This window comes from Ursus americanus, chromosome 3 (genome assembly GCF_024610735.1).
Source record: "Ursus americanus isolate L20-20 chromosome 3, mUrsAme1.1.p, whole genome shotgun sequence".
In the NCBI taxonomy this organism is placed as follows: domain Eukaryota; kingdom Metazoa; phylum Chordata; class Mammalia; order Carnivora; family Ursidae; genus Ursus; species Ursus americanus.
Window position 1 is genome coordinate 72,388,704 of NC_142129.1, and position 26,610 is coordinate 72,415,313.

The following is a 26,610-nucleotide window of genomic DNA, read 5'->3' on the forward strand; positions in this document are numbered from 1 at the left end:
CAGTTTTCACTTTTATCATAGTTCTTAATTAGATAGGGCATTCTCAGATGGTAATTTTCAAATTGGGGGTGAAAATGAAAAATTCTAAAAGTAGTATCATACTGTTTAATGAAGTTTACATATATATTTTACTTATTTGTCTTTCTTTATTGTATTTGTATTTTCATCAGATTCACTGGAGTATAGTATAATTTTTCTGTTATACTTCATGCATTTTGTATTACCTTTTAATTGCTATTGATTAATTGAAATTTTTAAAAAACTTATTTCCTTTACTGTTTTCAGGACTTTGATATTGCCTTCTATTCCTAAGGTAACTTGCACTTAGACTTTTCTAATATAAAACAATATGTTTCCTTACCCTTTCCCCAACAGTTGTACTGGACTTAAAAGGCTTCTCACATGTCTGCCACAGGCCTCAGTTAAGATTCCTTTGCATTTGCATTAGAGTTCACAGAGATGGTTCAAATTACCATAATTTTTTTTAATAATAATTTTTTATTATGTTATGTTAGTCACCATACAGTACATCCCTAGTTTTTGATGTAATGTTCCATGATTCATTACTTGCATATAACACCCAGTGCACCATGCAATACGTGCCCTCCTTACTACCCATCACCAGCCTATCCCAATCCCCCACTCCCCTTCCCTCTGAAGCCCTCAGTTTGTTTCCCAGAGTCCACAGTCTCTCATGGTTCATTCCCCCTTCTATTTACCCTCCCTTCCTTCTTTACTTTCTTCTCCTCCCGATCTTCCTACTTCTTACGTTCCATAAATGAGTGAAACCATATGATAATTGTCTTTCTCTGCTTGATTTATTTCGCTCAGCATTCTCTCTTCCAGTCCCGTCCATGTTGCTGCAAATGTGAAATCGTTCTTTTTGATGGCTGAGTAATATTCCATTGCATATATGGACCACGTCTTCTTAATCCATCATCTGTTGAAGGGCATCTTGGCTCCTTCCACAATTTAGCTATTGTGGACAATGCTGCTATGAACATTGGGGTGCATATGGCCCTTCTTTTCACTACATCTGTATCTTTGGGGTAAATACCCAGTAGTGCAATTGCTGGATCATAGGGTAGCTCAATTTTTAACCTTTTAAGGGATGTCCACACTGTTTTTCAAAGTGGCTGTACCAATTTGCACTCCCACCAACAGTGTAAGAGGGATCCCCTTTCTCCACATCCTCTCCAACATTTGTTGTTTCCTGCCTTGTCAATGTTTGCCATTCTAACTGGCGTAAGGTGATATCTTAGTGTGGTTTTGATTTGAATTTCCCTGATGGCTAATGATTTTGAACATTTTTTCATGTGTCTATTAGCCATTTGTATGTCATCACTGGAAAAGTGTCTATTCATATCTTCTGCCCATTTTTTGATTTCATTATTTGTTTCTCGTGTATTGAGTTTGAGAAGTTCTTTGTAGATCTTGGATACCAGTCTTTTATCTGTAGTGTCATTTGCAAATATCTTCTCTGGGCTGTCTCTTAGTTTTTTTGACTGTTTCTTTGGCTGTGCAGAAGCTTTTTATCTTGATGAAGTCCCACAAGTTCATTTTTTCTTTTGTTTCTCTTGCCTTTGGAGATGTGTCATGAAAAAGGTTGCTGTGGCCTATGTCGTAGAGGTTGCAGCCTATGCTCTCCTCTAGAATTTTTATGGATTCCTATCTCACATCAAGGTCTTTCATCCATTTGAAGTTTATCTTCGTGTATGGTGTGAGAGAGTGGTTAAGTTTCATTCTTTTGCATATAGCTGTCCAATTTTCCCAGCACGATTAATTGAGGAGACTGTCTTTTTTCCACTGGATATTTTTTCCTGCTTTGTCCGAGATTAGTTGCCCAAAGAGCCGAGGGTCCATTTCTGGGTTCTCTATTCTGTTCCATTGGTCTATGTGTCTGTTTTTGTGCCAGTACCATGCTGTCTTGGTGATCACAGCTTTGTAGTATAGCTTGAAATCCAGCAACGTGATGCCCCCAGCTTTGTTTTTCCTTTTCAACAATTCCTTGGTGATTCGGGGCCTTTTCTGGTTCCACACAAATTTAAGGGCTGTTTGTTCCAGCTCTTTGAAAAATGTCATTGTTATTCACAAGGAAAAATTTGGAAGAAACTCAAACACTTGGAAACTTAGAAACATCATACTCAAGAATGATTGGGTGAACCAGGAAATTAAAAATCAATTTAAACAATTATGGAGACCAACGAGAATGAAAACACATTGGTCCAAAACCTATGGGACACTGCAAAGGCGGTCCTAAGGGGAAAATACATAGCCATCCAAGTCTTATTCAAAAGAATAGAAAAATCTAAAATGCAGTTTTTATATTCTCACCTCAAGAAGCTGGAGCTGGAACAGAAGAATAGGCCTAACCCACGCATGAGAAGGCAGGTGATCACAATTAGAGCAGGGATCAATGAATTAGAAACCAGGAGCACAGTAGAGGAGATCAACAGAACTAGAGGCTGGTTCTTTGAAAGAATAAATAAGATAGATAAGCCATTGGCCAGACTTATTCAAAAGAATAAAGGACCCAAATTAATAAAATTATGAATGAAAGGGAGAGATCACGACCAACACCAATGAAAGAGGAAGGATCATTAGAAACTTTTATCAACAGCTTTATGCCAATAAATTAAACCATCTGGAAGAAATGGAGGCCTTCCTGGAAACCTATAAACTACCAAGACTGAAACAGGAAGAAATTGATTTTTTAAACAGACCGATTAATTATGAAGAGATTGAAGCAGTGATCAAAAATCTCCCCAAAACCAGAGTCCAGGGCTTGATGGATTCCCCAGGGAATTCTACCAAACATTCAAAGAAGAAATAATACCTATTTTCCTGAAGCTGTTTCAAAAAACAGAAACAGAAGGAAAACTACCAACTCATTCTATGAGGCCAGTCTTACCTTGACCCCCAAACCAGGCAACAACCCCATCAAAAAGGAGAATTACAGACCTATATCCCTGATGAATATGGACGCCAAAATTCTCAACAAGATCCTAACTAATAGGATCCAACACTACATTAAAAGGATTATTCATCACGACCAAGTGGGATTCATCCCTGGGATGCAAGAGTGGTTCAACATTCGCAAATCGATCAGCGTGATACATCACATCAACAAGAAAAGAGTCAAGAACCATATGATCCTCTTGATGCAGAAAAAGCATTTGACAAAATACAGCATCCTTTCCTAATTAAAACCCTTCAGAGTGTAGGGATAGAGGGTACATTCCTCAATCTCATAAAAACCATCTATGAAAAGCCTACAGCAAATGTCATTCTCAATGGGGAAAAGCTGAAAGCCTTTCCCTTAAGATCAGGAACACAACAAGGATGCCCACTCTTGCCATTATTATTCAACATAGTACTAGAAGTCCTTGCAACACCAATCAGACAACAAAAAGGGATAAAAGTTATCCAAATAGGCAAAGAATAAGTCAAACTGTCTCTCTTCGCAGATGACATGATACTCTATATGGAAAACCCAGAAATCACCCCAAATTACTAGAACTCATAGAACAATTCAGTAATGTGGCAGGATACAAAAAATCAATGCTCAGAAATCAGTTGCATATCTATACATGAACAATGAGACTGAAGAGAAATTAGGGAATCGATTCCATTTACAATAGCACCACAAATCATACGTTATCTCGGAATTAACCAGAGATGTAAAGGATCTATATTCTAGAAACTACAAATCACTCTTGAAAGACATTGAAGAAGACACAAAAAGATGGAAAAACATTCCATGCTCGTGGATCAGAAAAATAAACATAGTTAAAATGTCTATGCTACCCAGAGCAATCTACACTTTCAATGCCATCCCGATCAAATTATCATACTTGATCTTACTTAAACACCTCAGTGAGAATGAAATTAGTACGTTTTGTTTTCCAAGTACCTTTACCTCACTGCAGAAGCCAATTCCATATATCAATTACTTATTCCTCAATGGCTCCTGAGATTATTTAAAAATCAGTTTATATTGTTTTCCCAATCTTAAGATCTGATATAGAATTACCAATCCTTCCATCAAAAATTGTTTGAAATTAATAAGGAATTTGATATAATAAGCGAATGATATTAAATCATTATCTCATCACTAAAACTTACTAACACAGTTAATATCCTTCCTTATGGCAAACATATTAAATATAAATATCTAGTCACCATCATCAGTAACAATTATAAACAGAAAAAATTTTTAAAAATAAACAAAGTAAAGGTCCAAAACTAATGTTCTAGCTTATATAACAAATGATTCAGGAATATTTTGCTTATGTATATAACGCTTTCTTTTTGCAATGTGTAACCGTTTAGATCAGGGAGGTAAAAATGGTTCTTGATCACTTGCATTTTGAACAAAACGTCAAGACTGACTCCCCCTGGCATCTCTTCCGATACTTTTGTGTACTGTAGGATACATAAAGCTAAAATCTACATCGTCAGCTAAATCTCTGAGAATGACTTAGGATCTGATAATCATTTGCAAATTTTTTATTCAGATTTGAATTAAGGTTGGGGATGGAGGCAGTGGCTTGGACACAGTTCTTTTCAGCTGATATAGTTCTAAAAGTATGGCAGGACAGTCTCCTGATCCCTGAATCCCAGCCAAGACCAATAGGAAGTGACCATTTTCCAATTGCTTAGCTTTCTGATGGTGACAATTGACAGAATACATGGAGGACCTGCTCTTTACTGGAGTAATGGTGACCAACCCAGAGCCCACTCCTTCAGCCTTCCAGCTACTTTATAATTGTGTATTTCCTTATTTTTAAACCATTTCTTCTTAAAATTGCTAGCCTGATTTCAATGCTCTGAAGTTGACTTCTACCTGATGCACTCCCCAAATCCAGGAGGAGCCTAGGTAATAAGAAAAGCCTTGGCTGACCCTGTGACTTGCTTCTTCTCAGGAAAGCATGGAGAGATTCTGCCTTCTCTACAACACCCCTCTGGTCTCCACATCAGTAATATCTTCAGACTGATCCTTGAATTAAACATGCAATTTCAGGGGTATTTATCCACAAAATACTTCACTACACATTTTCTTTCTTTTTTCTTTAAAGATTTTATTTATTTATCTGAGATAGAGAGAGATCACAAGCGGGGGCGGGGGGGGGGGGAGAGAAGCAGGCTCCCCGCTAAGCAGGGAGCCCTACGCAGAGTTTGATTCCAGGATACTTGACCAACTGAGCCACCTAGGTGCCCTTCACTACACATTTTCTAATACCAAAAAATATATTTAATGGGGCACCTGGGTGGCACAGTGGTTAAGCGTCTGCCTTCAGCTCAGGGCGTGATCCTGGCGTTATGGGATCGAGCCCCACATCAGGCTCTTCCGCTATGAGCCTGCTTCTTCCTCTCCCACTCCCCCTGCTTGTGTTCCCTCTCTCACTGGCTGTCTCTATCTCTGTCAAATAAATAAATAAAATCTTTAAAAATATATATATATATTTAAGAGAGGCTAAAACCTCACATTGCCACAATTAAAACTTAAAAACAGAACTTAAAGTACAAATTTTGGTAAAATATGTATTTGGTTTATAAGCTATTTGTTTTGTCTTATGATTACACAAAGGAAAAAATAAATGATTGTCAGTATTCATTTTCCTTCCCTTATGGGGTGAGAAGAGGTTTTCAAAAAAAGAGGAGGTTTTCTAACACCCAAAGGAAGAAGTCAACAGAGATGGAGGATGTTGGAAAGTGCCATAAAGATCAATGGAGAGCTGATTAATAACTTGTTAGTTTTGCCTATAGGAAATACCGTTCAGTTTAAAAGTGACGGGTTATTGCTGTGAGCTGAAAGACTGAGGGATGAGTCCCAGGATAGGCTTGCCTGGTAGGGAATAAAAGGGACTGGAGGAAAGGTGAAAATGCATCAAAAATTAATGTCATATTTAACAGTTGGGGCTGATGCCAGCACTACTCTCCAAGGAATTACGGTGAAAAACTCAAAAATATCCAAAAGTCAGTATGAACACCTTAGTATGCTTTTGTCCCATAATTCTGATTAAGAATTATTTTATTAGCAAGATATTCTCTAAGATGAAAGCATGTGATTTTTACAAACATCTTGTTTCTTTACTATGTTATAGGGTTGAACTTAAAGAAGAAAAACAGACTAAATATGTGTATATAGCAAAGCATCTTCAATAAGTGATTCTTCTCACTTTACTAAAAAAATAAATGTGTTGTCCTTGTGATATACCTAGACTTAAATCATTAAAATGAGGTTTCCTTCTTTTTTTTTTCTCCCACAAGGAACTGACATCTAAGAAAGCTTTGAGATCTTTTCAAACCAGTATTTCAAAAGCTACTTTGCTAGCTGAAATCTAGATTTGGCTTCACAGATTCAACCACCAACTTCAAAGATAGCTCTAAATTTGACCCAATATGTTTTCCTGTCTTTAGATATGCTGTAAAGCATCTAAGATTAATGGGAAACATGAATAAAAAGGTCTTGGGTCCTGAAAACATCAATAAGGGCAGTCAGCCAATTGAAGCTGGCAGTGGTTAGCCATGGTATTAGTCAAATAAATTGCCAATGGCAAAGAGCTGATGGATGGAATAGTGTTTAGCAAATGGGTATGCACCTGAAAGGTTAAGATCCACTTCTCCAACCCCTCCTATTCTGGTCTCTGCATATCTTCTGAAAGTGATGACAAAAGAGATAAAAATAAATTTTCCTACTTGGAAAACCAGGAGATAATAATTATTGGCTGGCATAATAGCAATGAACAAATAATAGATTTCGCTGCACTCAAAATGCCCTTATTCTGTCCTAACATCAATTCTTGCTCTCCAGTAATAGATACACATGGCCAGGTTGGTTCATGGGCTGACCAATGAGCAGTGAGGGGGACTGGAGAAGTTCATTATAATTACAGCATCCAGAGAAGGGATGGAAGGAGGAGAACGTAGATGTGGCCAGGCTATCAGTAAAGGGATGCCATTTACAAAGGCTAATTATTACCTCAATATTCCAAAACACTCTGGAATGGCAGCATACGCTGCTAAGAAAAAAAAAAGCCTAATATATACTTACATATATTAGGTGTTAACATCAGTACGTTGACTGATGGGAATCAGGAGGAAGGAGGACACCAACAGGTAAGTCCTCTCTGCATGCTCTGTGATGAATACTCCCCCAGGGGCACATTTTCTGTACATTCTCTCTGGAGAGATCTCATTTGGCTAAGCATGTAGTGTGTCGGTCTGGGAGCCAACTGTGTAACATCATCTCATTCCACCTGGCATCACTTCCCACTTCCTTGGCTCCAAGATTGCACATTTCAATAACCACACTACCACATAAGTCTTACTTAAGGTTCCGTTTTCCAGTAAACCTCAACCAAGACAAAAACAGAATCCATAGCAGAGATAAGGCATGTATACATTCCTTGTTTCATTCATTGCAACAAATGTTTATTGAATGTTGATTAGCTCATTATGTCAGGCATTTAATCTAGCCATTTGAATTATATAAATGAATCAGAAAGAGTCCTTACCCTTGAGACACTGTTAGAAGGGAGAGGTATAAAAACAAGTACAAAAAGAGTATTCTTCATGTTAATAAAAAAAAAAAATGAATGCAGGAGCATGGACTTGCAAAGGCAGAGTGGTCAGTTCTATTCAAGGTGTGTGCAGGTGTGTGTCTATACGGTGCAGAAGGTCAGAAAACAAGAGGGGAGGTATCAATATATGTCCAAACAAGATAACTGCTTAGCCAGTTTTAAAATGTGATTCAGGAGCGCAGCAGGGTGACAAAAACTAAAGGAGTTTATGACCATCAAACAGCCATGCAAGAAATATTAAAGGGGACTCTTTGAGAACAAAGGAGACACCAAAAGTGACAAAGACAAGAAAGAATCAGAGAAAATCTCCTGAAACAACGACAAAACAAGGAATAAAAAGGCAATAAATACCTATCTATCAATAATTACTTTGAATGTAAATGGAGACATAGGGTATTAGAATGGATTAAAAAAACAAACAAAAAAAAAACAAAACCAAGACATATCTATATGCTGTCTACAATAGACTCATTTGAGACCTAAAGCCACCTGCAGATTGAAAGTGAGGGGGTGGAGAAACATTTATCATACAGATGTATGTCCGAAGAGAGAGTAGTAATACTTATATTGGACAAACTAGACATTTTTGTTCTTGTATTGTTTTTATCCTGCTTTGGTATCAGAGTAGAGCAGGCCTCATGAAATGATTTTGAATGTATTCCCTCCCTTCCATTACTTGTAAGATTTTGATTAAGATTGTCATTAATTATTATTATTTTTTTAATATTTGGCAGAATTCACCAATGAAACCATGTGGTCTTGGGCTTTTCTGTGCTGGGGAATTTTGATTCCTAATTCAACTTTGGTTCCTGTTACTGTTCTAAGATTTCTAATCTCTTGAATATAGGATTCATAATTCAATCTTGGTAAGTTGTGAACTTTTAGGAATTTATCTGTTTTGCTTTTTTTTCTAAGTTTTCTGATTTGTCAGTATATAATTGTTTCTAGTAATGTGTTATCACACTGTCTACTTCTGTGGTGTCTGTTGTACTGTTTTCCATTTCACATTTTGTTTTTTTTCTCACTGTATTTAGAGCATTGCCAATTTTATTTATTTATTTATTTTGGAAAAACTGGTCATTACTTTCAATGTTATGCTAGTGTTTATTCTGGTCTCTATTTTATTTCTGATTTGTTGTTGTTGTTATTTCCTTCCTTTACTAAATTTCAGCTAAGTTTCTTCTTTTCCTAGTTCCTTGTGGTATAATGTTGTTTATTTGAACTTTTTGTCTTAATATAAGCATTTATAGCATAGATTTCACTCTAACATCTGCTTTTACTGCATCCCATAGGTTTTGGAATTTTATATTTTGTCTTTTGTTTTGAGACATATTTTGATCTGCCATTTGATTTCTTATTTGGCCCACTGTTTATGCAGTAGTATGTTGTTTAATATTTATATATTGAAGATGTAATAATTACATTGTGGATTTTCCAGCTTTGTTTTATTGTTGATCTTTAGTTTTATAACACTGTCATTGGAAAATATACTTGGTATGATTTCAGTCTTCTTAAATTTGTATTATTTGTTATATCTCTTTTTATGTGATTTAACAGGATTCTTCTGTGTGTACTTGAAGATAATGTGTATTCTATTCTTCCTGGATAGAATGTTTTATATATCCTTTAGAACCATGTATTCTGAAGTATACTTCAAGTAAAAAATGTTCTTAAAAATAATAATAATAACTTTAACTGAGGGTACTCGTTTAAAATAAAGCATATCAGAGGGGATGTGGTGAGGAAGGTTGGGTGAAACTGATGATGGGGATTAAGAGTATACTTATCATGATGAGCACCAAGTAACGTATAGATTTGTGGAGTCACTATATCACCTGAAACTAACATAACACTGTATGTTAACTATATTGGAATTAAGATTTAAAAAAAAAAACTTAAAAATAATAAAGGAGGGGCACCTGGGTGGCTCAAGCCTAAGCATCTGCCTTTGGCTCTGTTCATGAACCAGGGTCCTGGGATTGAGATCCCAGGCAGGCTCCCTGCTCCCTCCCCGCTTGTGTTTTCTTTCTCTCTCTCTCTCATAAATAAATGAAATCTTTAAAAAGGGGGGGGGAATAAAACGTGATTCTGTCACTGTTGTATACCTTAAACTAATGCAAAATTGTGTATCAACTATACTTTAGTTAAAAAAAGAGAATGTGATTCAGTACAAGAAGCCTCAAAGACTAGGGTGCCTGGGTGGCTCAGCTGGTTAAGCGTCTGCCTTTGGCCCTAGTCATGATCCCAGGGTCCTGGGATCAAGCCCCGCGTTGGGTACCCTGCTCAGCGGGGAGCCTGTTTCTCCCTCTCCCTCTGCCTGCAGCTCCACTTGCTTGGGCTCTCTCTCTCTCTCTCTCTCTCTCTCTCTCGGTCAAATAAATAAATAAAATCTTAAAAAAAAAAAAGCAGCCTCAGAGATAAAGGAGATGCAGTCTTACTCTTCAGACACCTGTAGTCTAGTGAAGGAGACAGGTATATGGTGGTGATTTTTCACAAAATCTGCAACACTGGTGTTCCTCTTCTTCCAACTGCCAAGCCTGATGCTGCCTCCAGACCGTGCACTGGTTGCAAGTTCTGCTGCCTAATCCTAATACGATTTTCTCCCCAACCTACCTCATCTCACTTTCTACCAAATCACCTTGTTTTATTGTTGTATAGCAACAATGACTACGTGAAATTGCATTTTTTATTATTTGACTTATTTCCTGTTTCCAGCCATTAATATGTAAGCTCCATGAAAAATGAGAACTTGTTTGTCTTACTCGTCAGTGAACTCTAATGCTTGATACATAGAGTTCCATAATTACCTGCTGAATGAATAAAAATCTTTTAAAATGACAAAATAATTACAAATTGAGATTCAAGCTATAAACGGGCACAGCAAAGGCTAGAAAGACAACCACACTTTTCTGGAAGACAAGGGAAAGATTCTCTGAGGAAGGGTTTCTTGAGCTAAGATTAAGAAAAATAAGCATTAAGGAAGCCAAGAAGTGGAGAGCAGAGGGGCAAGAATATTGGAACATTCTAGGGAGAGGGTACAGAATGCAAAAAGCCATGAGCCAGGAGGCAGCATAATGCATTCCAGAATCAGAAAGTAGGTAGGTTTAGCTGGGGTGCAGTGAGCAAGGGAGAGGTAATGAGATGAATCTGGAAGGAGAGATACAGATCAGGCTGCTGAAGGGTCTTGTAAGATGCTATAGGTCTTTTTCCTATGAAATCATACTCTGACTGCCGTGAGACATAAGGTGATGAGTGAGAGCACTGCATTCGTTCAGATGTGCAACAGGAGATTCTCAGAACGACACAGGAGTGACTGCAAAATGAAAAGTGGTGTGGGGTAGTGATGGTAGAATTAACAATATTAAGGAGGAAAGGATAAAAATATATGCTAGTATGTGCAACCAAAAGTAAAGAAGACCACAGTCTCATTTTATAGTTGGCATCTGCTGAGTACAAGGGGAGAGGTTAGGCCAGTTTATAAAAATAAACGGATAAACACTAAAACTAAAATTTCTCTGACTGGGAAATTATTATTTCATCCTAGCCAACGCCACATGGAGATTACAAGGTGATTATGTACTTTATAAAAATAATATAAGTAATACAACGAGTAATGTATAAGGAATGATTTTCAGATCCATGGAGCAACTTGTCACCCAGAACATTCCATTACTTTCAGTTTCTGCATACCTACCTTTCATAATGTTGTTTTCTATGTTTGTTGGGCTTAAGTTTCCATTCTATTGTCTGTGTTTTCCATCATGATTCTTGGGTCATTGGCCTTGTCATGAGTAATTAGATGCTCTACAATCAGTGGGACAATTGTATCCCTGGCTCAATGGTGAGGTCCTCAAGGGCCTTTCATTTTTTGCATTCTTTGCATTACTAATGCCAGACACGGTGCCTTGAATCTATGAAGACTTTAGCGTTGTTTTTTTTTTTTTCCCAAATTTATGAAGATCCGGAGGGACTGGATAATCCTGAAGTAGATTATGAATTATCAAAAATATTTAAAATACAGGCCACATAACTTTTTATTACATGTCTTTTTATCTGCTTCTCTGAAAGCACATAATTCAATCTAAATGTTTTACTAAACAGAATATTTAATTTTGTAAAATGCTCCATTCACCAATTATGCCAGATAGAAGTCTGCTATAGAATCAACAGTGTAAATGTGTGAGTGACGCTGGCTAAGGAGATGCGGAAGTGATGGGACACAGCCCTTACTTAACATTTCTCCTCCCCAACACACTGCTGATTGTCCCCCAAAGAACCATGCTGCGTCTTCCTCTTGTACTCCGGATTCTCATCTTTCCTACTGAAAATACCCAAGGGATATCATGTTGGCTACTGGGACACTTTGCTTCTGTTCTCCTTTCTGTGAAATGGTGATAAAGTATACTCTACCTATCTCAGATTCTGCTGAGAATAAAATGAGACTTTTTATTCGAAAGCATACTGAAAACATAAGGAATGAGTAAAGAGTTAAGATATAAGGATTGCTATTGTGGTGAAAATATCCTAGAGACTGTGGGTATCAAAGATTTTAAGAACACAGTGGGAAACTCGACAGATACACACAAGGGATTGATAACACCCATACAAAGAAAAATACGTAGTGCCTTCCCATCTCTGCTAAGGATAAAGTCCAATATCCTCAGCATCATATACTAAATGCTCTGCAATGTGATATTAACTGATACCTGCACTGTTCAAATTCTGGCCTCCATACCCTTCTGCAATCTGACTTAAGTGACTTTCCTCAGGAAAAAACAAACAAAACACAAAAACAACAACAACAACAAAATCTTCAGCAGCAAATTCCTCCCCATCCAGTGCACTGCTCTCTTTTTTTTTCAAGCCTTCTGGGCCCAGCTTTTTTTTTTTTTTTTTTTTTTTTTTTTAAATTTCAGGGCACTCTGTATATACCCACACACACTATGAGAATATTAAATAAGCTAATGAGATAATTTAATAGTGTCTGGTCTATAACTAGTGCTTAACATGGAAACTATCATGTTAAAAGTCTGCTGTTTTCAGGTACAGGATTTATCCTTCATTAGGCTGGGATCCCCATAGGGATGGGCAACATCTCACGCAACTGTGTGTTCCCTGGTCCTTAAAACAATGTCTGCAGCACTCTGGTGCTTTAATATATATTTGTTTAAAAGAAAGAAAGAAACTGTAAATAAGGTAAAGACTCATACTTTAAACCAAGGCAGTCAGCATCCTAGACAGGAATTTAGTGTGAATGACTAGTGTGACTCTATGATCGACTCTGACCAACTTTTATTTCTGCCTGGAATAAATAACTTACTTTGAATATGGAATGAGAAGCACCAATGTGTGTAACCCAAAACAACATTTTGTAATCAGTATTCTGGTGCTATTTTTTAAACTGGCATTTGGGAAAATGCCAACTAAAGACCAGAAAAATTTTTGAAGGCCCACTGTTTTATACAAATTGAATATTCTGATTCCTTTACATCACCTATTAGTTAATATAGTCACTAAGATATTTCTTTGTGTATTCCTATTTAAATGCATCAGGTTTCTTTTCTCCCTCCCTTTTCATTTTTCTTTTGTTAACATAATTCTTTCCAAAAGCAATCCAATTATTTCAGACACAGGCCTATAAATATGAAACTTAGATTCTCATAACTCAATAATCCTACTGAGAAAGAGTTCACATGAACTTTAGGTAATTTGCTCTCATCCAATTAAGGAGATTATTTATTTCTGAACATGGAAAATAAAAAAATTTTGAAGTCAAGGAACTCCAAACATGATTTTGCTACTCACCATAGTATGCATAAATATATTCAAATAAAGTTCACTTTACTTCACTTTTTATATAGCAATAAATATATCACTTGTAGTACTTTATGGGAAGTAGAAAGTATATTCCAGTAGTAAGAAAATAAATAAAAATTAAAATATTAAATCTGCTGAATGCCGCATGCATACATTGCAAGCTTAATTCTATACCTACTTTTGTATTTGTTCAAAAGTAAAAATTGTCAAATGTACCATTATCCTCCAGAATATTTTATATTGTAATAATCTAAAGCTAAATCTCACTGAGCAAGAGAATTTTCTGTTAGATCAAATCTGATACATTTTGATTTTCCAAATAATAACAAAGCAGAATAAATGATTGTATCTGAGGAAGTCAGTGTAATCAGATTTTAAAATTTGGACATAACACTATAGAGTTTGTATATAAACTTCAGAAATCAAATATTAATCTTACTTTTTCTATATTTCTATATATTTGTCAATTAATGATTTTTTCACTAGAGAAATTTACACACCCGGTCCTATAACTTTATTTTTTTGAGGTAGACTAGGAAGCTTAGATTAGTTTGCTATTTGAACATGAATACAATAGGGGCACCTGGGTGGCTCAGAAGGTTAAGCATCTGCCTTAGTCTCAGGTCATGATCCCAGGGTCCTGGGATAGAGTCTGGGGCATTAGGGTCCTTGCTCAGCAGGGAGTTTACTTCTCCCTCTCCCCCTGCCCCTCTGCTCCTCTGCCCCTCTGCCCCTCTGCTCCTGCTCGCACTCACTCTCTCTCTCTCTCTCTCAAATAAATAAAAATCCTTTAAAAAAATGAATGCAATGAATTTTAGAAAATATTCTTTCGACTGTAAGCACATTTTTATCTGACCACTCAATATCTTATGTAATATTCATTTACTTACTAGATATTATTTTACATCTAAATAAAACTATATCTGCATGTGTATATATGGATACATATGTAAATGTTTCCTTGGTCTTAGTTGCACAAAGCTGCTTATAAAAGATATTTTTGTCTTAGTGGATCTGATGATTTATAAACAATTTCACAAATTGTTACACCAAAATTTTCAGATCTAAATGAAAATGTATTATTTATATGTCTATAAATCATGTTTCCAACATGCTATTCAAACTAACGAGAGAGAACATTAAAGAATAGAATATGTTTATTTTTATTCCTCAAATAAAGTTTTGCTAAATCATGTCTGCTCACAAAAGTAGACTCAACTAACTATAATATTAATGCTTGGTAATATTACCAGTTAGAGTAAAGTCTGTGCCCTTTTATTTAAAATATGGCTTATATTAACTTCTGCAAAGCCTATGATAAGATGGCCTGACCCAATTTTTTGTGCTTAACTCATTGATTTTGGTAAATTGTTGAATTGTTTTGTAATTACTGATAAGACACCCCTCCTAAATATGACCTAAACATGTATACACACATGCACGCTCACACACACACACACACACACACACACTCTCCTGATGTAATATCTTCACATTCCCCTACATCTTATTGATAGAGGAGTGCTATCTAAAAATAAACTCAATAAGGTTTATCTGCTCACTGGACAAAGTGGCCCAATGTTAAACAAATATATACTTACGTGACAATATTAAATGCTTTCACAAAACTGTTCATTTGTACATCTATCCCTCGACATTCAGGAAATATTTTTAAGTCTCCCCATTAATAATCTCTAACTCAAGCTGTTTTACTTCCCGAAACCGCAGTTGACAGTATGTCCACATTACAGCTATACAACCAGAAGAACAAAACAGATCTAGAAAATACTGGCACCATGAAGTTCACCGTTGCTGCTATTGTGTTATCCCAAATTTGTGATGCTAATAGTGATTTTCAAAATCATTCTTCTTTGGAACATCACTGTATTTTTCTACGCTGTGACATTTCTAAAGACTTTCAAAGGACACACTGTACATTTTATTTTAATATAAATATAACTCATTATGGTCTTATTGTTAATGGTTTTATCATGTCTGTAACTGCCTCAAAGTCCTTCACTGCATTCACTGTGTCCTAGGACTCCAGTTTTCTCTCCTTTTCATTTACTATAAAATACTCAGCAAACTAGCTGCATGTCCTATTCTCTCTGTCCTGTCTTAAATATGACCAACTGTATAAAAAGTGGTCAGCCTTAATCCCAGAGAAGGAATTATAACCCCACCCTCATCTCTCTTCCTTGACTTCAAGTTCTGTGAGTGCTTTTACTTTAAAAAAAAAAAAGTGGTTTTTTTTGCAAGAAAAAGGATAGAAAGTTTATCAAATTTAACTCCTACTGCCAGAAGAGGCTTTACACTTAAGAAAGAACTTTGAAGAAGGAAACCTAAGCGGGTGATACCCACCTAGAAAAGGCCAGAGATCAGCTGAATGTAAGGAGGAAGGAGTATTTAGATCTCCTTGCTATTTACGAATTAGAGAAATTAGAGGTCAGGAGAAAGATTAGTTATAGGTAGAGAAATGCAGTTCTTAAGAGCATAGTCTCTGGAATCAAACTTCCTGATTTTAAGCTTAGTTCCCAATATTTTGTAAATGTATAAAGGCTTGGTTCCCAGTACATTTCTAAGTGGACAAATGACAACTTCACTTCAACATCTATTTTGCATATATAAAAATGAAGATAAAATGTTTAATTCATCATAGAATTACTTGAGACTTATATAAGATAACTCTTAAGTGTCAAACACATTGCCTTGCTTAGAGTAAACATATATGTTAGCTACTACTATTATTATTAGGCTGGAGGACCCATGAATTGTGGAAACCATAAATTTCTTGCACATTTTAAAAAATTTTTTCCTGCAACTTTAGCTGCCCATATATGTGATCAAATTCTGGGGTTGAGAATTTGCAAGGGTTATCAAAATACTCAAAAATTAAATCCCACATTTAGTTTAAAAATAAAAGAAGTTGAATAAAATAAATAACTATTATTAGCTATGTGCCCTAAATATTTCCTTCGTGGGATTTCACGTTTAAAAAAATGTGCTAGGTCTAATTGCAATAGCCTTCGAAATATTTTAACTTCTTAATCATGATCATCATTAAACACACATATATTAAGTCCCCATGTGGGTTTAAAGTTCTGATAATTAGAATTAAATACACACAGTCTGTTTTCAAGGAAGTCATTCACCATCTTAAGTCATCACCATCTTAACATCTATGGCTCTTTGCCTATTTATCGTTATTTTACACTGGTCAATTCTTGGCCAAAAATTAAATTAAAAAATTTGAAATACTTGATATACTGCTAGTTCATTGAAAACATATGTACATGTTTATGAAATATCTGAGAGGACTAAATTTCTATATCTTTTGGGTTATTGCATTTTAATCTAATATCATATCACTTATCCTATGTTTTAAATTAAGTGTTTTAGAAACAGAGATTGACTCTTTTGAGCACAGTAAATGTTTGGATAGAATGTGAAAAATTAATGTTAGCATAACCCAAATACCTCTCAGTCACCAATTCTTTGAAATTGGCACTTCTTCATTCCCCAGAATAAATCCACTTTACCAAGAACTCTTGGAGAGCGATGCAGTTTTACTTAAGATTTTGTAGAGACTTGACATCACACAACCCTTCCCACATAACAAAATAAATTTTTTCTATGTATCTTTTCTGCCAACTCTGTTGGCTCTACTTCTAATTGCATTCCTCCTTATTCACCCTTCTCTTGTTTGAGTGAATCTAAAATAGTCTCAGGGCCACTATTTTAGCTGTTCTAGTCTATATTTGTCTGAATGATGCAAGACTAACTTTCTAATTCTAGCAGGGAATAAAGCAGACTATCTTTTCTCCAGATAACGGAGTCTTTTAAGAGACACCAAGTCACAGAATATGGTCACACATGTGCACATGCACACACACACAGTTGCACACACCCCTTTAATGTTGTCTTTCATTCCCCCTGAGATTCAGTTAGAGAGAGGTGCAGGGTGCAGCCTCTTATCATTCCGGCAGGGTACGGTGACTCCTATGGCACATAAAGGGGTTGGAGGAGAGGGGAACCATTGTTCAATGATAACCATGGGTCCTAAAAAACTGTATCCCTTCTATTCTAGCAAGAATAGTTGGGTTGGTGTAGGTAAGAGGAAGTATAGTGTAAGGATACAGGATGTAGTGAAAAGGATAACCTACCTTGAAGGCCAACTGCCTGGTTTGAATCCAAGAGCCATCATTTGCCACCTCGAGGAATCTACACAGATACTTAAGCAATTTAGTCATCTCATCTATATAATAGTGACATACTGGCCTCATAGGGGTTATTTAGTACATGTGAGAGAATTCAGTGATATAGGATATGTAAACTGCTTACAATTGGGATGGAACAGAGCGAACACTAGTGTTAGACATTGCTGTCAGAAGCTACCTGTGGTTCCCAATGAGAACACGGAACACATCCTGGAGAGTTGGTCAGTGTGCCCTATTTTTGCAGAGGATCAACCAGCTTTAATCTGAATCTCCCTAGGAGTGGAAAGGTAATTCCTGGGAGTGGGAAGGTAACAAGAGTTGGGCAAAATTGCAATGTGAGTGTTGGGTACTTATAGGTCAGGCTACCTGAGCAAAACAGTCAGCCATTCAGGAACTTCAACGGAGGCAAAAATTTCCCTTGGCGTGCCTTGAGACACACAGTGGATGAGTAGAATATTTCTGAAAGAATACATCTAAAACTGTTTACTGGTCATTTGTAGGAAGGGAAACTAAAAGTCAAGGGGAGAGAAGTGGGAGAAAACTTCTTTACTGTACATCCTTTGGAATTCTAATTTTTAGACCTTGAGAATTTGCTGCCTACCCAGGACATAAGTTAAAAATATTAAAACATAGCTACAAGTTAATTGCATGCTTATTTTTAGACATAGCTTAGTTGCCTAAATTCTAACAGCTATGCTGCAATGACCTGGCATCATTCTATTTTTATGGCTGAGGTCAAGGACTTTACCTCTCCTCCGCTTGGTGATTTTCAAACTCTTTTGACCATGACTCACAGTAAGAAATATATTTTATATTACAACAGTATACAAGTGCCGGGTGGAAAGCCAGATATCAAATGGCACTTTCCTGGTCCCCCGATCTTACATCATGATTCATGCTCTTGGGGGTGTCATGCCTCACTGTTGCCTCTGCAAGGAGAGCCAGAAACCCAGTTGATCTTTAGACTTTTGAGTCCTTCCTTAAGATAGAATTTTTCAAATTTTTCAAACTTTTTCATCTTGGGTCTCCTATCTTCCACAATGTTTACCATAATGAACTCCCTGCCCTCCCTCCACCAGCACATGCTAATTAGACTTGAAGACAGTGTCAGTGGAAAACAGAGACAATACTTTATTTAGAGCAGCCATTTGCATCTCTGAGGACTTCCTTACTGGATGGTGATCATTCTAAAGAATGATCGCACAGGACTGGTTGCTTGGGGACACTGTCTCTCTGGTTGTGTTCTCCTTTCTTCAGTGTTTTTTCTACAACCCAATTCCTAGAGAGAATGCAATACTAACTGTTTATAGACACAAAGTAGCTTGCCCTTCTCTCAATACTTGAGGGTGAGAAGGAAAACATCTCAGGCAGCTGTTTTCCTATCATTTGACCTCTGTGTCTTTCCTTTCACATTTCATAGAGTCAAATGTGTTCTGAAAAAGTATGGAAAACAATCTTTTTTTTCTAGACTTTTAATCCCTCTTTTCTTCAGTGTTATCTAGTTCCTAAGCCAAATGGCACATAAAGTTATGCAGAAATGACACAGTGGCCAATGTACCCCTGTCTAGCACATTCCTCTACATGCCTCTCTATGGTACTTGGGCGAGTATTGAAAGATGCACTGGGACGAGATGGGGAATCCAGGCCAGTTATGAGATTTAGACAAGGACAGCCTGTAGGAGTTCCAGGCCTTCCCACAGTCCACAGGGCTTCATGTTGATTAGTATGAACATAGTACATTTACTACCATCCTTTTACTTTTTCATTCATCCTTTACTTTTAATGTATTTGTGCCTTTACTTTTTAAATGGGTTTTCTATAAACAGCATATAATTCTTTTTTATCCAACCTGACATCTCCTGCCTTATATCTTTTTTAACTTAATACTTAATGAGATTATTGATATGAATGAGTTTAAAAATACCATCTTGATGTATTTTTTTTTTATTTGTCCTAATTTTCCTTCATTCCTTTTCTCCTTTTCTCCCTTTTGGATGGGGCATTTTTTCTAATTTCATTTTATCTTCCTAGCTACAATTCTGTTTACTTTAAGGTTTATAGGATAGAACCTTAATTTTGCACAGGTACCATCAACTGGCAATATACTACTCCATATACAGTGTAAGAAGCCTACCATGGTATGCGTGAACCCATTTTTTTTCCTGCAAAACTTTGTACTTTTGTTTTCACGCATTTCACTTCTGTGTATGGAATAAACTCCATGATGTACTTTCATTAGTGTTGTCTTAAACAATTATATCTTTTTTTTTTTTTTTTTTAAGATTTATTCAGTTTTAGAGGGAGAGAGAGGGAAAGAGAGAGAGCAAGTGCATGCACTGGCACACAGGAGAGAGAGAGTGGAGGGAGGGGCAGAGGGAGAGAATCTTCAAGTAGACTTCCCACTGAGTGTGGAGCCCTATATGGGGCTCGATCCCACCACCCATGAGATCACCATCTGAGCTGAAACAAAGAAACGGACACTCGACCAACCGAGCCACCCAGATGCCCTAACAATTATTTCTAACAAGATTTAAATGATAAAAAATTCTTTATATTTATTCACATAGTTACCATTCCAGGGATCTTAATTTCTTTGTGGAAATGCAGATTTCCCTTTGGTAATATTTTTCCATTCTTGTAGTATGGGTCCGCTGGTGATGAATTCTTTCAGCTTTTCTATGTCTGAGAGTTTTCATTTCACCTTTGTTTTTAAAAGATATTTTTGCCAGGTGAAGAATTCTAGGTTATGGCTTCATTTTTTTTTTTAGTATTTTAAAGATGTTACTCCAGTGTCATTTAGCCTGCATTGTTTCCAAAAAAATCTGCTGTCAACATTACCTTATTCCTCTCTTTAGTAATGTGTCTTTTTTCTTTGATACTTTAAAGATTTTCTTTTTTGTCGTGGGTTTTAAGCAGTTGGATCATCATGTGCTTTAGTGTAATACTCTTCATGCTTCTTGTGCTTGTTGAGGTTCTTGTATATGGAAGGGTCTATGGTTTTCATCAAACTTAGAAAATATTCAGCTATTATTTCCTGAAATATTTTTATGCCCCTGTCCCAACTTTGGGAACTTCAATTAGGCATACATCAGGATACTTCAAGTTGTATCACAACTTATTAATATTGTGTTTATATTTTTAGCCTTTTTTTTCTCCTCTCTGTGTTTGCCACTGGATATCTTCTATTGTTACTTTCAAGTTCACTAACCTTTCTGCAAGGTCTAATCTGCTATTAATTCCAACTTTTTTTTAAATCTCAGACACTGAAGTATTTCAACTCTAAAAATTCAATTTGTATCTTTCATGACTCTACTTAGCATGCTCAACTTTTCCTCTAGGTTTTTGAACATATAGAATAAAGACATAATAAGTTTTTAAATAACATTTTACTAATTCTATCATCGGTGCCATTTTGGGGTTAGTTTTGATTGATTGATTTTTCTCATATTTTTTTGCCTTTTTATATGCCTTACAGTTTTTGGTTGGATGCCATTCATTGTGAATTTTAGTTTACTGAGCACACTTTTTATTCCTATAAATATTGATCCTTGTTCTGTGGCATAGTTAAGTTTCTTAAAAATAGTTTGATTTGTTGGCGTCTTGCTTTTAAACTTCTTAGACTTTTTGTCTTGGGGAAATTTTAACTGAGGCAAGAAGGTTCTGAGTACTATCTCTTATGAAATACAGAATTTTCCACTCAGGCTGGTGGGAGTAAGCACTATCCCCAAACGTTCTTTGTAATCATTTTGGGTGATTCTTTTCTGTGTCTGGTTGTTTCCACTCACATATGAACCAACCAGAACTCTACTAAATAATCACAAGGGTCCCTATGCAGAAATCTAGAGCTGTCTGTCTGTGTATCTCTCTCCTCTCTGGCACTTTTTCTTATAAAGTTTAGCCACCTTGGGTTCCCTGAACATCCAGCTCTATCTCCTTAAGTCAGGAAAACTGCCAGGCTTTACTTGGGCTCCCTCTTCTTGGGTTTATGCTTAGAAACCTTCTCCAGGCAGTACTGATGCAGTCATGTGGCACATACTAAACCTGTTTGTTTCCTACTTCATAGGGACCTCTGGCTTCATTGTCTGACATAAAATTTCTTGGGAGTAATTGTTTTAAATATTTTGATTATTTTTTTAAAAAAAACTTGTTTCAGACAGGAGAGTAAATTCAGTCTATTCTCTGAAGTGCAAGTCTCTTCCTTTTTTTATCATTTAATCTGTCTTGGGCTTAGGAAGAAACTTTGCATTGGTTCACACTCAGGTATTTTGCTGGTGCATTTCTATTATATTTGTAACAGAAGGCAAGAGGATGTCCGATTTTGTTTATTAGGCAAAAATATGAGAACTTAATGCCACAAGTTTTAAATAAAGTTGCTTAATTCTAATTATCACTTCAAAATATTTTTATAGATTTAAGTGAGACTTCAGTTGAAATGGCTTTGAATAAAAACCAAAGGCAACTTTACATTTTTAAGAAATAATTTTTAACATAGTACTTTTTCTTGCTCTCCTGTCAGTTATTCACATCTTGTTACCTATTCAGTATTTATGATAAAAGTATAAAATGTTAGATTGAGTCTACTTTTTTTAATCTTAATTTCCTTAAAAAATTTAAAGTATACCAAAAGTTCTTTTTGAATAGACAATATCCTTTCTTTTTGATGAGTTCAGTCTGAACTTTATTAGAAGGCAGGCACACCTTGTTTCATTGCACACATCACTTTACTGCACTTTACAGATAATGTATTTTTCACAAGTTAGTGATTTGTGGCAACCCTGTGTTGAGCACGTCTATCTGTGCCATTTTTCTAAAAAGCATTTGCTTACTTCATGTCTCTGTGTCACATTTTGGTAATTCTCACAATGTTTCAAAGCCTTTCATTATTATTACATTTGTTATGGTGGTCTGTAACAGTGATCATTCACGTTACTATTGTAATTGCTTTAGGGCACCATCAACTGTGCCCATATAAGATAGCAAACTTAACTAATGTTTGTGTGTGTTCTGACTGCTCCATCAACCAGCCATTCCCCCATCTCTCTACCTCTCCTCAGTCCTTTCTATTCCCTGAGACACAACAATATTGAAATTAGGCCAGTTAATAATGCTCCGGTGAGAGTGCCTGGGTGGCTCAGTTGGTTGAGCTTCTGACTCTTGATTTCGGCTCAGGTTATGATCTCAGGGTCCTGAGATCAAGCCTCGCCTCGGGCTCCCTGCTAGTCTTGGAGTCTGCTTGTCCCTTTCCCTCCTCCACTGCCCCTCCCCGCACATGTGCCCTCTCTCTATCAAATAAATAAAAATCCCCAAAAAAATAATGCTCCAATGATCTCTAATTGTTCAACTAAGAGTCACACATCTCTCATTTCAAATCAAAAGCTATAAATGATTAAGCTTAGTGAAGAAGGCATGTCAAAAGCTGAAACAGGCTGAAAGTAGGCCTCCTTCACCAAACAGTGAGCCAAATTGTGAATGTAAACAAAAATTACTTAAAGAAAATTAAAATTGTTACTCCAGTAACAAATGATAAGAAAGTGAAATAGCGTTATTGCTGATATGGAAAACATTTTAGTGGTCTGGATAGATCAAACCAGCCATAACTTTCCCTTAAGCTAAAGCGAATCCAAGGCAAGGCCCTAACTCTCTTCAACTCTATGAAGGCAAAGGGAGGTGAAGATGATGCAGAAAAAAGTTCGAAGCTGGCAGAGTTTCATTCATGAGGTTTATGGAAAGAAACCATCTCCATAACATAAAAGTACAAGGTGAAGCAGCAAGTGCTGATGCAGAAGTTACAGAAAGTTATCCAGAAAATCTAGCTAGGATAATTAATGAATGTGGCTACACTAAACAATGGATTTTAAATGTAAATGAAACAAACTTATATTGGAAGAAGATGCCATCTATCACTTTTATAGCTAAAGAGAAGTCAATGCCTGGCTTCAAAGCTTTAAAAGATGGGCTGACTCTTGTTAGGGGCTAATGTAACTGGTCACTTCAGGTTGAAGCTAGTACTCAGTTACCATTCTGAAAATCTTAGGGCCCTTAAAAATTATGCCAAATCCATTCTGTCTGTGCTCCACAAATAGAACAACAAAACCTGGATGAAAATACATCGGTTTAAAACATGGTTCACTAAATATTTTAAACCCCCTGATGGGACATTCTACTCAAAAATAAGATTCCTTTCAAAATATTACTGTTCATTGACAATCTCCCTAGTCACCCAAGAGCTCTGATGGAAATTTATGATGGGATTAATGTTGCTTTCACAAGTGCTAACACAACGCCCACTCTGCAGCCCATGGATCAAGGAGTCCTTTTGATTTTTAGTCTTGTTATTTAAGAAATACCTTTCATAAGGCTGTAGCTGTCCTAAATAGTGATTTTCCTGAAGGATCTGGGCAAAGTAAATTGAAAACCTTCTGGAAAGGATTCACCATTCTAGATGCCACAAAGAACACTCATGATTCATGGGAACAGGTCAAAATATCAACAGGAACAGGAGTTTGGAAGACATTGATTCCAACCTTTATGCATGACTTTGAGGGGATCAAGACTTCAGTAGAGGAAGTAACTTCAGATGTGGTGGAAATAGCCAAGAACTATAATGAGAAGTGGAGCCTGAAGATGGGACTGAATTGCTGCAGTCTCATGTTAAAACTTTAAAACATAAGGAGTTCCTTCTTATGGATGAACAAAAAAGAAAGTGGTTTCTTGAGATGGAATCTATTCCTGGTGAAGATTCTGTGAAAATTGTTGCAATGACAACAAAGGAGTTAGAATCTTACATAAACTTAGTTGATAAAGTAGTGGCAGGGTTTGAGAGGAACAATTCCAATTCTGAAAGAAGTTATACTGTGGGGCAAATGTTATCAAATAGCATTGGATGTTACAGAGAAATTGCTTGTGAAAGGAAAAGTCACTCATTGTGGCAAACTTCAGTGTTGTCTTTATTGTTGATTTTAAGAAACTGTCACAGCTACCCCAAGATTCAGCAACCACCACTGATCAATCAACAGCCACCAACACCGAGGCAAGACCCTCCGCCAGCAAAAAGATTACAACTCACTGAAAAACTCAGATTATGGTTAGCATTTTTTAGCAATACGGTATTTTTTAAGGTATATACACTGGATTTTTTAGACATAATGCTACTGCACACTTAATAGACTAGGATTTAGTGTAAATATAATTTTTATATGCACTGAGAAAACACAAATTCATTTGATTCACTTTATCGTGGTGGTCTGGAACCAAACCGCAATATCTCCAAGGTATGCCTATACTTAGGTCAAACTGAATCATGGTAAATGAAGTGAGATATGAAACAACAAAGTTGGAGAGAGTACAGAGCCAAGAGCAAAATAAATCACTGAAGTGTTGGGAAATGTGTCCGATGAGGAAAGGCCAAACGACTAAGTGTACGCACCTAAGAAAATTGAAAGGAAACTTAATAGCACGTTTCATGTATATAAAGGAAAATTTTATGGATGGCAGTGAGCACCTATTTTGTTTGTAAATTGAGGGCAGAACTTCAATAGTCTCCTGGATGATCGTCCTGTCACATGCCTCATTTTCTTCATGCTATGATCTATCTAACACAGGGCTGGAAACAGTATTACTCAAAGGCCATTTCCATTCATTTCTCCCCTATTCAGGAACTTACAAGGACTCTTTCTAACTCACTACATCAAATCTAATCTTCCAAAAACTAGCATCCAAAGCTTTCCATCAAGTAATGCTATACTTTTCTACCTCATGATTCAATATTTCCTACAGTAGCCCCTCCGTTTAAGCCAGATATTTCTTGGCACTATTCTTGACTTCTCTTGTCTCAAGGTTATTTCCCAATTTTACCCATCTACCTTCCCTTCCCAATCCTTTCTGGTAATCATGCCTATAATCTCTGAATTAGACACAGTCTTGTTTTTTTTTTTTTCAAAAAAAATTTTTTTCATATTAAACATCATCTAAACCTAAATCTACTTTAATATCATTTCAGTTTCTGTGATTCCTTTAGTGTCTTCATACTTCACAGCTGTGAACAGATTTCTTCACTGCAACTGGTCATGGAGGTCATTATTTGTACAAGTAACTCCAGGGGAGACAGCATGCACTGTGACCTGTGTGGATGCCTACCCTAGATTTGGGCCCATGGACACCACACACTGGAGCCATTGTGCATTTGGGCCTCCATCTTCCTTTTAATCTTTCATCACTGATGATACTCATGCTATTCATTTGCTCCTGAGGCTGGTATGCAGAACCGCCCCAACCCTCCATATGTGGACACTATCTGCCTCCTCCCCTTTTATTTCTCCCTCTCATATCACCTCGGTTTCCATGCTTCATCCGAGGCCTTACCAAGCTTAGCATTATTGACCTTCTGGGTTTAGGTAATTCTTTGATGTGAGGGATGTTCTGTCCGGATTTTAGGATCTTTAATAGCATCCCTGACCTCTCCCCATGAGATGCTGTAGCACCCCTTTTTCAGAGCCAAAAATGTCTCCAGCCATTGCCAACTGTCCCTGTGGGGCAAAAATCACTCCTGATTGCTAGCCATACCAAAGGAGCATACCAAACACTGTACACTGAATCATATGTCTATGCCTCTGTCCGCATGAATCCATCTCCCTTGTACGTTCTTCCTGAACATGAAAACTCAAAGAACTTTATTCACACTTAGAAGACAAACCAACAATAAACAAAGCAGTAATTAAAAAAGACCCAAAAAAACCCCACAACTATCACAATAACAATCGTTTAGGTGTCACCACCTTGAGGAAACATAACTAGGTCCCCAGGCAGAATTTATCTTTCTCTTCTCTTTGCTATTATACATTTAGAGCACAAGCATTTTCCTACTGCTACTTCATCACATTTCCTCATAATTTACTTAATTAAAATCCATCTCACCTAATAGAATATAAGCAATGTAAAATAACGTCAACCCAAACCATCTCTATAGCCCCATGTCAAGTACATATGTAAGA